Source organism: Vanacampus margaritifer, chromosome 2 (assembly GCF_051991255.1).
Source record: "Vanacampus margaritifer isolate UIUO_Vmar chromosome 2, RoL_Vmar_1.0, whole genome shotgun sequence".
In the NCBI taxonomy this organism is placed as follows: Eukaryota; Metazoa; Chordata; class Actinopteri; order Syngnathiformes; family Syngnathidae; genus Vanacampus; species Vanacampus margaritifer.
In genome coordinates, this window is record NC_135433.1 from 23,534,164 (window position 1) to 23,549,272 (window position 15,109).

The window sequence follows — 15,109 nt, forward strand, 5'->3', positions numbered from 1 at the left end:
TCAATGCATTTATAATGCATGTCAATTATATGTAGATTTTACTATTATCAGAGATTAAAAAAAATATTGGTTAAAAAAAAATTCTGTGCTTTTATAATGGACATCAATCATACGCAGATTTTCGCTCTTAGCATTTTTTCTAAGAAATCTTACAAGTAGAATTTTTTTTTACAGTGCGTTCATAATGGTCATCAATTATAGTTAAATTTTGCTATTTGCAGCGTGGCCCGGTCCCTAACCGTCGTGAATAACGAGGACCACTGCATTTATATTTCCATAGAATAATGTGACATCCAAGCAGTTGACTTTTTATAGTTCATCACTGTAGTTTTGTGTGCGGCAGAAGCATATCAAATTTCAGCCATTTTGGACATAATCATTTTTCAAGATGGGCGGTTTGGATGACGTGAGCTCTCGTTTCCGTGGCAACGCTTTGAGCAAACCACTCCAGAAGTAAAGGCGAGCAGACGGGAGCTAAAAAAGAGGACGAGGTGGAGGGCTGGGATAAGGAGCTGATGAAGTGAGGGGAGACTTGAGGTGGGTAGATTTTTTTTTTTTTAGGTGGGGGGTGGGGCTGGCGCAGGACATTCCTGAGCCAGCTGTGGGTTGGAGGGGGAATTCTCCTTGAATGTCTGACAAATACAACAAGACACGTGCTATTTCAGTGCTCCAGGCGGGGTGGGGAGAAGAAAAAAAAAACACTGGCACATGCGGCGGGATGAGGTGGGAAGGGGATGGAAAAGGTTTCTGGAAGGCTAACTAATGACAGAAGCAGTACTTTGCTCCAGCGAGGCGGGCCAGCGGTCAACCTTTTTGCTCGAAAAAGCACAGACGCGGCTCACATTCCTCACACACGCACACAACCCGCACGCACGCGCACACGCGCACGCAGGTGGTGTGACGGCTGTTTCGTAAGTACAGTCGAGAAAAAAGGGGGAGGCCAGCTGAGGCGAAGGTCACGGAAGAGAATAAACGGCCGTAATCAGGCTACTGCTCTTCAGGGAGTATTGAAACGCTTGCTTAATGGCTCACTCATTGGTGTATGCATGTCATGAAAAAACAGTTATAAAGTCAACAAGTGTCCCAACTAACAAGTTTTTCCAGTCACGAGCCATTGCGTGGTCAATAGATTTCAAACTACAACTGGAAAGGAAGCTTAGGGTTGTTACACTGGTGCGTGTGTACCTAATGTTGTGTCCAATGATGGTTAATATGACGTCGTAATGCTACAGGGTCATATTCGGCTGATAATGCCTACAAATGGTCCAGACAGGAATCCATAAAAGCAGCTGTGACATATTGTATTGTCGCGATAATGGAGCGCCACGAGCAAACAAACACAGACGTTGTTGTCGGGCTGTTCTCGTTGTGTAATTTGTGCCCATCCACACATAATAATAAAAACAATTAGAATTGTTGTCACTAATCTATTTTAATTGAATTGCTGGTTTGCTTGTCCGTGCCCTGCAGCGCTTCACTGTTAGTAGAGAAAATATGCTGGCATTAATGGGCTCAGACAAAAAAAAAAAAACAGTGCTACATGTAGGCAGCTTTCTGCTTTTGTTGCAGATCTGAAACTACAGTGAACTACCACGCATTGCAGCCGATACACTTAAAATTCAAGCGACAACGATTGGAGCTGAAAAATCCGAACATCCGGTTCTGCTATTCCCTCAATGCAACGCTTTGTTACTTTTGCCTGTGACTAGCATACAATCAAGGCATATTGCTAAAGTAGGCAAACAACATTTTATCCCATTTTCAAATCAAAATAATCCTCACAAACCAAATTACAACGAGCAAAAGTCCAATGCTTTTCAACGAGCAGAGAGCGTTGTTTCACCGAGGAAAAATGCTGCATTCAAGGAAGATGGGAAATCCCATGTATTTGAGGCAAATGTAAATACAGGACATATGTTCTCTTGACAACAACATGATTAGGAATGGCTGTGTTAACCAGAACAAACAAAGTATTTATCGGAATCAGCCATCTTTGTTGACTACGTTTACATGCAGTCAATATTCGGGTTAAGGTCAGAATTCCGCTTTCTGAAACTATCAAAGTAACACATTTAAGAGGTACTCCCGTTTACATGCTCATTTGTGCTTGATTGGAATAACCCGTTCGGACCAGGACGCGCGGACAACGTAATTAACGTCATTTCCGCTTTTAACTTACTATACGTTTAATAAAAGACATTATATTTACGTCACTCACCACGCTAAAAAAAAGCATTTGTTTCCTCCTCGCTCCAGAAGTGAGCTTCTTTGCTGCAAGCGTCATGTTTGTTGACAACGGCTTGAGTATTTCAGGTTTGTTACGCGCCAGAAGCACGGACTTATATACTTGTATTAGCTGGACGTGTATATAGGCACAAACTATGGTGTTTCCACCGTAGAGAAAAAAAGAAGAAGTGAAAACGCAGTGGAGAAATCAATGCATTCAAGTCGTGACTACGTAGACCAAGAATCCTTGCGAATCAAATAAGCGAAGAAAAAGAATAGAAGACGAAGAAGAAAATAGAAAGCATGCGCACAGTTTTTACATGGCCTTACAAAACCCGAACATTGCCAACATTTTTGTTTTGTATTAAAAGGGTTATAGCCTGCATGTGAACGTAGTCTTTTGTTGTTTACATTTGCCTCAAACACTTTGAGGGCGAAACAAAGACACTCCCGAGTGGGATATATCCGACTTCAATCCCTCCTCCAATGCAGCATAAGACCACCATTTTGACATCATTTCAGAATTGTCCATTTATATTGATCTAAAAACATGTCCAAAATATAAAAAACTTAACAAAAAAAAAATATACATTCTCATCAGAGATGCTCATTTAACCTCTCAGAGGAGGATTTTTTTTTTTTAAATATATTTGTATGAAATCTTATTGGAAAGAAAACAAATCTAGCCTTCTGGGAGTGAGCTGCTAAGAGACAAGAGGTGACGAAATAAAGAAAAAATAGAATGCTGGGAATAAATGAATAAAATTTCATGGAACAAATATTAGAATTGATTTAACTGAAGCTTCGTAAAACAAAGTAGCGCTCACACATTGAGTGAAGTAGAAAAGAACAACTTAAGGAGAGTACACGCGCCGATCGTGCGGCTTCTCCGTCCATGCACGCTCCCTGTGCAGCGCGAGCCTCGTGTCACAAACCACTTCCTGAAAGCGAGGCGCTCATTGAGGATGACAGCGGCGGGTCGACCGCGCCGACCGCATCCACTGTCCTTTCTCCTTGCATCTATCATCTCCACCAACAACACCCCCCCTCCCCCTCCCTCCTCTGTCTTTTCCTCAGCAGCACTCCAAGTGTTTTACAGTCTCGGGCTTTGCTCCAAATTCCACTTTGGAGGCGGATGGGCCTCATGGAAAGGGGCTTAGAGTCCTGCACCCCACACCACTGATGGTAATGATTAAGTATATTGCAGTGTAATTCTATGCCGATCTGGTTCCTAAAATAGACAATTAGGCGGATGTATGGATTCCATTAACTAGCAGAGAACAGACTATTACAATGATGAGGGGCATACTGCCTTTGCTTCTTCTTTTTTTTGGGAGTGTTTTATTCATTACTGGAGTGGAGGCTACACCAACTACAAACACAATAATACATGCAATTTAGCTCAATCAGCACCACAAATTTGCGATTTAATATCATTTTAAAGGTATATTTTTTCCAAACAGACCGTTAATGAGTTTTAAGACAAATAATGTTAATGATTAAATTCCTCACCTAAACACACTTGCCAATGCCAAGCTACTCAATCAAACTATAGTTCACACGACTTAAGCCCTAACCTGGGTTAAAAACCTCTTTTAACTATTTTGCTCCCAAAAACATATAAATACGTTCTATTTTAAATATTACCATGCTACCAAAGACGTATTTATACGTTTTTATGCTAGAGCATACAGAAGGCTTTGATGCAGCCTCTGAAATGCACAGAACGGGTGAAGCAATGGTAGTAATTACAAAAAAGACCAGCAGGAGGCAGCAGCGTATAAGAGCTCAACCAGGGCCATGTTGCAAAAAGCTAATTTCCTCAGTGTTTTAAACAGATTTGTGAATAACGATGAAACTTGGAAAAAGATAGAAATATATTTTTTTCCCTGATGAAAGAAGAGACTCTAATCTTTCTTTTGGTAGGTTCCAAGTTTTTATAGCGATAGAACACAATATTCTGTGGGCCTTGCAAAATCAGTCAAAATTTTGTAAAACAGCCGGGAGCGAAGGAGGTTGCTTCAGTGAATATGCCTGGGAGTGAATGAGTTAATGGCTAATTACGTTCTTATTCCATCATCTGCCTCCTCAAATGCATGTAAAGGCAAAAAAAGCGCTAAAATATATCAGAATTGAATTTCATTGTCTTCGCCATAGAATGAAAAAGTGGAGCAATTAATAAAGACTGCTATCATTTGCTCTATTTTTTACATCCACCCAAAGTATTTGTACTTGGTCACTTCCCACCCCTGCGTGTGAATTTGTCACACTGATGTGCAGATAGGATTTAGTCAAGTAAGAGGAAAATACACATCATCAACATCATGTGATACTCCTGTCAAAGTCTCATGATGATCTTCAAGCCAAGGAAAGTTGTACAAATGCTCCCCCACCGCAAAAATGGACTGACCCACTTTGGCCGATGAATGATCAAAGTGTGCCATTTCAAAAGGAGGAAGATGGAAAACCACCAAAACAAAAACACTACAGTGGTGATTGTCTACCAATGCGCCTTGAAAGATCAGCAGATGCACTGCAGGAAATGATAAAAAATGTTACTACAAATAATGCATTTGTTTATCTATCAATGCCGTCGATAGAGTGACAGGCAGAACGATGGATTCTCTTCAACCAGATGTCAAAAGGTCCATTTAACCTGTGTATAATCCACCTGTTGCCATTCACACAACAGAGTGACACATTTGTATCCCACCAAACAGGCCCAGATTTAACACTAAAGAAATACATTTGTGAGTGAATTGAGACAAGATTTAGACAAATAATTATTTCAATAATAATAAAATAATTATTTTAGTGCTGGTTTTTTTTTGGGGGGGGGGGGGGGTTCTTATGGTGTGGGATGTAAAATATGCGCCTTGTCTCACACTGGCCTTAGTGACAAACAAATGATGATGATAACCTGTCCAACTTCATTGGACCCCAAGGACCACCCCCGTGAACCTGACCTGACCATGCCCCATAGACTTCTCGCGCTCGGCGTGCGTCCACACCAACTAGAGCCTCTTGTCAGAAGAGGCCGAAGTTGCGCTGCTAAGCAGGCGCCGGGAGGACGGCGGGCGGCCCGTGGTTCATCAGTCAATTCCTGCTGGGGATTGCGGGAAAACACCAACCCGCTCCCTGTCCCTTCCCGTTGGAAGTGGGGAGGGAAGGCAGCTGGACAGGCTGTCATGGATGAGCTCATGTTCACAACCACATCGTCACTCCCTCAGCATCGACTTGTGTCTTAATGAAGTTCATTTAAGGCCAGCCTGATGACAGGAAAGCTATTACGATAGATCGTTGAGTAAAGCCTGAAATCTCTGTTATTGCTCTGATACAAACTCCAAAGTTGGAAAATTGCGGGGTCGACTTAATCCCCTCGTGGTGTCCATGGCATTTATACAAACACAGGACAAATGTAGACACTTAAAGGCATCATGCTGCTTCTGTTACAGCTCTGACACTGACTAACAGGCCAAAAAAACAACAAAAAACATAGCCAGGCAACGAACGGAACTCTGATGCTCGATACTGCCTGCGTTCCACAAGGCTCTCTATTAGGTCCATAGGTTTTTAAAACATTGTTTACATAATTGTCACAAAAACTTTCCATTACAGTAGAAAATAGGTTGCATTGTACAAGACTCACTTCTCAGTCCACACATTTTTACAGCCTACTCAGTCAACACACATACATTAGATTCTGGTGTTCAACAAGGCTCTATACTCGGTCCAAAGCAGCATGGATTTTCTTCAGGTACTCTCGCATGCTCTCACAATATCAAAAGCTTCATGTTGGCTGAACTGAATACTTTGGTCCTAAGATGTAAGTGTGTCTGGTTGTTTGTCCATATGTGCCCTGGATTTAGCTGGTGATCCGTCAAATTCAGCTAGGATACGCTCCAGCTTGCCCACCAATTCAATGCTCTAGAAAATTGCTGAAAACAGATAGCTGCCACCAGGCTGTGTGATAAATTAAGAGTGAGGATTTCAAATGATCTTAAGTTAAGTTTGTGTTTTGGATATGCCAACAAAAGTGAGTTCAAAATAGCTTAAACTCCCCCACGCCCCAAGATGAGCGGGAGAGTTAATGTGACTGAGGGAATCGATGCATTTCGACTTGCATAATTTTGACTCACCCAGGTTTCAAAGGAATTCATACTTGAATTAATTCATCCCAATTTTTATGTTGTGTATAAAAAAAACATCCAGAAAAGAAAATGCTGGCTTCAGGCAGCTTCCAGTACCAGCGAAGGCCTGATAGCTACGAGATATGAAATTGCCACAAATGTCAGGTCAACATTGTGTCAAAGTGACAAGAGAAACTCCTGTAAAAAATCCAGCTTTGACTTTCCAAATGAGTTTTAAAGAAAATCTAAGCACTTAAAACTCATCCTCCATTTTCACTGAAATGATGAAATGGTTTCCTTTTCTAAAAGCACCCCCCCCCCCTCGTTCTCAAACAAGGCGATAACGGCTGTAAAAAATGCTGAATGTAATTTCAGGGAGAGAATGATCTGCAATCCATCAAGGTTAAATGATATCAAACGTCTAAGAAGACTACCGTGAATAAAACAACAAACGTTATCTTGACACCAAAGCCTTGATGCTGGCCATGCAAGCTCTTGGCTTATCTCATCAGTGCAAAGGACAACTCCTAGCGGGACACCACAGTAGCGGGTCATGCATTTGGTACTTGGGACGTTTACCTACAGTACATCTTGATTTTCACCACTCTCACGTCATATTTATAGAAGCCTTCAATACTATACAAAAACCTAACAGCACATTTTTAAATGAATTATTGTGTGAATATTGCACATATCAGGGTTGGCGGTAACAAGTTTTGATTTGACCAACCAATCAGAGGATGGAAAAATGCTGACATCAGTGAGGGTCAGGGCTCGGGGCCTGCAATAATGAATTTGAAATCTGATTGGTTAAAGTAACAGTCCCATTGCAAATATAGTTTAAAAGGACAGTGTGTAGAAAGTTTGGCTATCTAGGGTGAATAGAATGCAATGACCTAAGTTTGAAGCGTGTGTATTTTGAAGCTACAGTGCCTCAGACCAGACTTCGCAAGCTTACAACCAATTTGCTAAGTTTGTCTCCTTCTGGTATCTATAGCAAAAAGATAGCGGTGAAAAATGTCAGCCTTCTTGAAGATGAGGCATGACTAACGTAATATAATTGGGCAATATAGACCTGAATGAAAAAAATGTACGTTGATGTGATAAGAGCTTTTTTATTTTTTTAGCATAATATTGAAATTAGTAATAGATTTCTAAAATGAATGAACATTGAAAAATTAAAAAAAAAATCCTACATAGTGTCTCTTTAAGTCAGTGATTCTCAACCCCGGTCAGCCAACACAGCTGAGGATCGTTGTCCGGCTCCATGCAGAGCTTGCTGATTAGCTGATCATTTGAAACACCTGTGTTTTTTGGCACAGAAGGACTCAAAGATACATTTGCGTAGTTATATTATCGTTTTAATCATTGCTCATTATGGATAAAAAAAAAAAAATCATGGTAAACTACAGCAATTCGAATATTTATTAAATGACATCACATTTAAGATTGCCCACCTGTGCTAAAATGCCAGCTTCCTTGTTTATTGCCTTTTGGCTAGACCGTACAGAATTGGAGGACTTCTCACGTAAAAAAAACAACAACCAAATAAACAGTTTAATAAACTGGATTTCCTATGAGAGCGTGACCGATTCATTCAATTAGCCAAAGCATCTACGGATGGAGAAAATAAAGGAAACAACAGTCATTAAACCACGAGCCCATAGAAAAGGACAGCAACTTCACAATTAACCCGCAAGCTAAACGCATCCAGCTGCCTGGCTTCCCAAATGACTATAATTCCCGGGAAGATGGTCATTTGAGAGCACACGCAGATTATAACTCTGGTGAAAAGTTGTAAAAGGCTGCGGCTTTGCGGGGGGAGTCGCGTTCATAATGACAGCATCCTCCACTCTATTTCCATCAGCGGTGTAATTACCCAGTGGCCTCCAGTCCTCTCAGCCGTGTCATTATCATGCTCCTTTATAGTCACCTCAACTTTGATTCACCAACGGCCACGTTTTATTTATGGTGCGACTTGCGACCGCGTTGGCCGTTTGGCCTCGCAAAATTTTGCACACAACGTTTGATATGCTAAAAGTAAAAGTGTTCACTGGATTGCTGTCCCTGCAGTGCAGTGGCCTAAAATACAAGTTAGCAGCATTTTGTACTAATAAAAATGAGTGATATGCGTACATTCTTATTTTGCTGTTGTTGCTTTTGTTCAATTAATATTGTTAAAAATATGGCATTTTTTTGCACATAGGGCACAATTTTTATGGTGTGGGTAATGATTTGATTGGTTCTCAAATGCTGTCGACTTCATTGATAATTTACTTTCCTTGTATTGTAAAAGTTTAAAAAATTAAATAAAATCCTAATGTCAGTTCAAATAGAAATTAATAATTTAAGTATTTACACCATACTATATTTTCATTTGATGATACAGTGGTTAACGTTTCTTAATATCTGAATGACAGTTGGAATTGTATTTTATTTTAAATGTTAATTTAGTTTTTGGCCTACATATTAAACTATTCTGTTTTTGGTTAAATTACATATTATTATTTTATTTACTTGTTTATTTTACAATTTTTGGACACTTTCATATTTTGTTTTTAGTTTATTTTTATTTATTTATTTATTTTTTATTTTATTTTTTATTAAGGAGAGCTCAGTATTGTTCATTCGATTTGACATCATCATTGCTCTCCTTTTTAAAAAAAATAAAAATAAAATAAAAATGTTTTTTTCCTCATTTTTTTTAAAATATATATATATATATATATATATATATATATATATATATATATATATAAAAAAAAAAAAATATATATATATATATATATACACTTTTTTTGTATGTGGGTGAGTATGTGTATGTGCGTGTGTGTGTGTGTGCGTGCGTGCGAGCGTGTGTGTATTCATCAGTTCACCTAAAGCCCATTAAAAAAAAATCCCATACTAATAATATAATGTAATAATAAATCGCCAAATGCAGAAACATCAATGTAATCACGATGTAGTGGCTCTCGCTAACAGACAGAATTAAGTAACCAGAATTAGGTTAAAAAATTCTATATACGTAGACCATGTTTCTATAAATTTTGATATTTGGTTTTTATTTGAGGCAGATATTTTTTCCATTAAAATGTGATTTATGAGGAGGTTAGACCATTGGTCGATATTCAGAGTTTGTTTATTTTTCCAGTTAACAAGAATTGTTTTTTTAGCGATAGTAAGGGCTACAAGTGTAGATTGAAATTGTGGTAAGTCAGTTGTTGTTAGGTCACCTAGCAAACACAAGTTTGGAGATAAAGGTATCCTACAGTCCAAGATAGCGGAAAGTTTTTTAAGATTTTAGTCCAGAAATACATAACCGGAGTACATAACCATAAAGCATGAACATAAGTGTCTGTAGTGTTTTGTAAACATTGGAGACAAATGTCGGAGTCTGAGAGTCCCATTTTCTTCATCATATATTGAGTAATGTATGTTCTGTGAATAATTTTATATTGGATAAGTTGTAAATTTGTGTGTTTTGTCATTTTAAATGCGTTTTCACAAACTTGAATCCAAAAGTCAGATTCCGGTGCTATATACAAGTCTGTCTCCCATTTCGAGATGGGTAAAGACATTTTATCAGTATATGAAAGTAACTTATACATTTTTGAAAGTTTTTTTGTTGTTGTCGGAGAAAGCTTGTTAATATCTTTAGCTAAAACAGGCGGTTGGAGCGTACCCCGAAGTGTTGGAATTTGTTTCTTTATCATACTTTTAACTTGCAGATAATGAAAAAAAAAATATTTTTTTTATTTTGTATTTTTGGAGCAAGGATGTATATGATATAAATATATTATCTGAGAAGAGATGGTGGAGATGTGTAATTCCTTTCTGCCCTCACACACCTAAATAAAATGATTGCTTGTTAAGTTGAAAGTCGGGGCTATGCCATAGGGGAGAAAGTCCACAGGGCTCCACTTGGGCTTTTGAAATTTGTAGTGCCTTCCGCCAGGCAGTCAAGGTGGCGGAAATCATTGGGTTTTTAAAACAATTATGTCGCGGAACCATTTAGCCGTAGGTTTAAATGGAATCATTGAGAAAAAATAGTTTATTTTAGGTAAAACTTTCATTTTAATGGTGGCTATTCGTCCTATTAGAGAAATAGGAAGATTATTCCAGCGCTCCAAGTCACTATAAATGTTATCCAGAAGTGGAGAAAAGTTTAAATGAATTAAATCAGATAATTTAGGTGAGATTTTTATGCCTAAGTATTCTAAATTACCTATAGGAAATGAGTAGTGTGGGTCCTGGCTTGCAGGGTTCCATGAATTTTCTGTAATAGGTAGAAGTGTTGATTTTGTCCAGTTAATAGAATAATCTGATAACTGTGAGAATTTAGTTATTAAGTTAAATACTTCCCCTAACGAAGTAGCCGGCTTTTCTAAATAAAGTAAGATATCATCGGCATATAGATTAATTTTATGTTCTGTTACCCCAGAGTGAATTCCTTGAATCCTTCTTTCCTGGCGTATGGCTAATGCAAGTGGCTCAATAAATATTGCAAATAATAAAGGGGATAGTGGGCATCCCTGTCTTGTGGCTCTCTGTAAAGTAAAGCTCTGAGATATAATCCCGTTAGTAGTAACTGTAGCTTTAGGAGAATCATATAATACTGACACCCAGTGGATAAATGATTTCCCAAAGCCAAATTTATTTAAAACAGCAAAGAAGAAGGACCAGTTAACTTTGTCGAAAGCTTTTTCTGCATCCAATGATATAATAACTGCCTTTTTATCATGCCGCTGTGACATGCTAATAAGGTTAAAGAGTCTCCTAATATTATTAGTAGAGTGACGATCTTTAATAAAGCCTGTTTGGTCGCTATGAATGATTGTCGAGATTACTGTTTCTAGTCTAGATGTGAAAGCCTTAGTGATCATTTTAATATCAGTGTTAATTAGTGAAATCGGACGGTAACTTGATGGAAGGGTGGGGTCTTTTTCTGGCTTTTATAAAAGTTTAATTGCTGCTGTATTCATGTGTTGGCGTATGTAACCATTAGTTTTAAGAATAAGAATAGTGGAGCAAGCATTAACCAGAAGTGCATAAAAAATATAGCCGGATAACCATCCGGGCCAGGTGCTTTGCCATTAGGCATACTATCTAGAGCACTGTACAACTCGTTTATAGTAAGTGGCGCATCTAACATATCTTTATATTCAGTAGTTAACTGAGGTATATTTAAGCTACTGAGGAATGCCTCAATATGCTCAGGGTTAGGCTTGTTAGTTTCTAAGTATAGGTTATGATAATAGTTATAAAAAATGTGATTAATTTCTTCTGGTGATTGTGTGCATTCACCAGTTGTCCCTTTAATAGCCGTTATAAGAGACTTTTCCTGATTGCGTTGAAGTTGGTTTGCAAGAAATTTACCTGATTTGTTATTATATTCAAAGTTGTTGTATCTCAATTGTTGTATTATAAACACTGTCCTTTTAGTTAGCATATCGTCTAACTGTATTTTTGTATTTTGCAAGTCAGTCCATATTTGGTTATTTGGGTTTATTGCGTACTCATCCGTCAGTTGTTTAATTTTATCTTCCAAGTTTATTAGTAGTTTATTTTTATTATACGGCAGTACTTTTCTATTTATACTATATCCATCCATTATCTTAACTGCTTATAATATGGTAAAAATACATCACAAAAAACACTTATGAATTGCAATATAGAAAAATAGAGAACAATTCTAATGTGACATTTTGAGTGTAGGACTCAGGGGAGGTTCTTGAACGCAACACAGCTCTCTGCATTGCATAGTTGGAACAGCTGCAGCACCGCTCCATAAATTTGGGGGGCAATTACAGTCCAGATCGCATTAATGAACTTGCCTAACAAGCTTGGAGGATGCTGGTCGCAGGTGCAGAGACCAAAAAACACAGGAAGTCCTTGCACGGAGTTCATACAAACACCTGGGAAAAGGTTAAATTAATGCGCGAGTACCACAAAGGTATCGTTTCTAATACGTGAACACACACTATTAAGTCACATGATTATTTTTATTTAGTTATTATTATTATTAGTATTTAATGACAATTTGATGTAGTTTGAGCTCAACTTCATTAGTGTCATTCCTATTGGATTTAATTGATTGCTTGTTTTTACTCAAGTATTGCAATAAAAGACTTTTGTAACATCGTTTCAATTTTGTATGCAAAAACCCCCAAAAGAGTAAATAAATAAATGAGATGTTTATCTTATTCCTAACTGTTCCACCTTTCACAGGTCACAAAGAGTATAAGCAGCCTTTAACCCACTTTGCCGTACTCCAAAGATGAATGAATAAACGAGGTTATTCTGAGGGCAGCTCGCGGAACTCTCGGCCCCCTTGTGAGCTACAGGCGAGTCATTGATTGTCAACGGAGAAGCACGGGCCGATTATATAAGCTTGTGATGTTCTTTCAGGTCAGAGCGTCATGAGGCCCGGAAGAAACACGGCTCGTTTGTGCGGTAACGTTGCCGACAACCAGCCGTCCGGATGAAACTGGTGGTGAGACAAGCGCCGCCATTGTCCCCGCGCGGGCCCTGATGACTTGATGCATGACTGGAAAACGGGGAATGATGTTGATCACGTTGCTGCAGGTTTGGGATATACAGGTTTCTTGGCATAAAGGACTAGTCATGCAGTTAAACCAACAAGGCCTTCTCTGCCTAAATGCTATCTGAAGTACTGACCCACATTCAAAATGCAAATTCTAGTATGTGTTCCATGCAATTGTTTTCATTTATTCCCAATTGTCTATTCGCTTCATTTTGTAGCATTTTTCTTGGCTGCACTGCTTCTGGTATGTGTTTAGGGACATTACTGTAGATTTCTTGGTCCAATCAGATTTCAGGCTCTGTGTGTCTGTCAATCTAATTTGCTTAGGGCCTTCACAATGATATAATTTAAAGTGAGATTGCCTCTTTGACGGATCAAATGTCCAATTTGTCCTCACAGGGACAGAAATCTGGCCATCATAGAAGTCAGCATTTTCTCGGCCTCTGATCGTCTGGTCAGAGCGAAACCTATTACAGTCAACGTTGACTAGCAATCTGTAGTGATATGCAAACATTAACACAGTTAATGGTTTACTGATGATGTCTTTTAATTATTTTATGTTTATTCACATTATTAAATCAGTACAGATTCTGAACTGCTCCACATGATGTAAAGACAAACAACAAGAAATACTGTAATAAAAAGACCAAAATAATACAGTAAATGATATGAATTTTTGTAAGTGCAATGTGATACGAGTTAATATGAAGAAGTGAATTAAGCCAAAGTGCCAAATGCACGGGCGCCAATGAAAGTCGGATGCTCCGATTCGAAATTAAATGGAAATCTCTCTCAAAAAAAAGAAGAAAAAACAAAGAAAACAAATAAATTAAATGGAAATATTTCCATGAGAAGTCACACAAAACTTCAAGACTTTTAGTTTAACAAGCATCAAAGTATTGAGTTGGGTTGTGCTATTTCTTTGGCTTTGGGCTATTGCTTGAAGCCCAAGTGGCAGCCCCTTCCACACAGCCTGTTACAAAACACTTATTTTTGTCGCTGCTTTGTAAACACAACTCCTCAGTAAGTTGCGGTAATTAGTCATTTTTTTGCAAAGGGCAAGCAAAGAATATATGCCGATGAGTGATGTTATATTGTGTTCAGAAATCAAACGATGAGTTGAATAAAGGGTTTGAATACCGCGACATAGATGCTATTTGTTAGCCTGCCCGTCTGTGATTCTGACACTGTAAAAAATTAAATAAAATGGCCGTTGATAAAAGAGTGCTTGTTGAAAATTCACGTTCTTGCGTACACCACTGTATGTTTAATCAAATGAAGCAACAATGTTAGAAATTGTCCATAACTTATAATGAATTGCTCCAACACAACAGTATGACTTCTGGCCGTGCAGGTGACTGTTTCACCGGCAATTAATGGCAGATAGCAGACTGATCTGGTCACCACTTTTGTTCAGATTAAGGTTCCTCAAGAGACTTTTTCGTACCCCGAAGTGTTGGAATTTTTTTCTTTATCATATTTTTAACTTGTAGATAATGTAAAAAATTTCCGTTTTCTATATTGTATTTTTGGAGCAAGGATGTATATGATATAAACATATTATCTGAGAAGAGATGGTGGAGATGTGTAATTCCTTTCTGCTCCCACACAGCTAAATGAAACGGTTGGTTGTTAAGTTGAAAGTCGGGGTTATGCCATAGGGGAGAAAGTCCACAGGGCTCCACTTGGGCTTTTGTCAATTCTAGTGCCTTCCACCAGGCAGTCACGGTGGCGGAAATCATTGGGTTTTTAAAACAATTATGGCGCTTAATTGATGTTGTAATAAAGAGTAAATCTCGAAGTCTGAGGTTATTACAATCCTTCTGTTCTAGTTCCAACCAACAGTTAGTGTCTCTGTTGGGTTGTGCCCATAGAACGATATATTGTAGCTGGTTAGCTATATAGTAGTACATAAAGTTTGGTGCCTCTAGACCACCTTTGGATTTGCTTTTCTGAAGAGTAGATAGACTAATCTTTGCTTTTTTTTTTATTCCAGTAAAATTTTGTTACGGCTGAGTCCAACAACTGGAACCATTTAGCCGTAGGTTTAAATGGAATCATTGAGAAAAAATAGTTTATTTTAGGTAAAACTTTCATTTTAATGGTGGCTATTCGTCCTATTAGAGAAATAGGAAGATTATTCCAGCGCTCCAAGTCACTATAAATGTTATCCAGAAGTGGAGAAAAGTTTAAATGAATTAAATCAGTT

The 15,109-nt window shown here is 38.3% G+C and overlaps 1 long non-coding RNA gene across 1 annotated transcript; it reads left to right on the forward strand.

The window, feature by feature from the left end:
* Positions 1-431: 431 nt before the first annotated feature.
* LOC144044201 (uncharacterized) lies at positions 432-14,118 on the forward strand. The gene is made up of 3 exons (XR_013291206.1): positions 432-537; positions 12,585-12,700; positions 12,765-14,118. It is a non-coding gene; the product is annotated as an uncharacterized LOC144044201 (long non-coding RNA).
* The last annotated feature ends 991 nt before the right edge of the window (positions 14,119-15,109 follow it).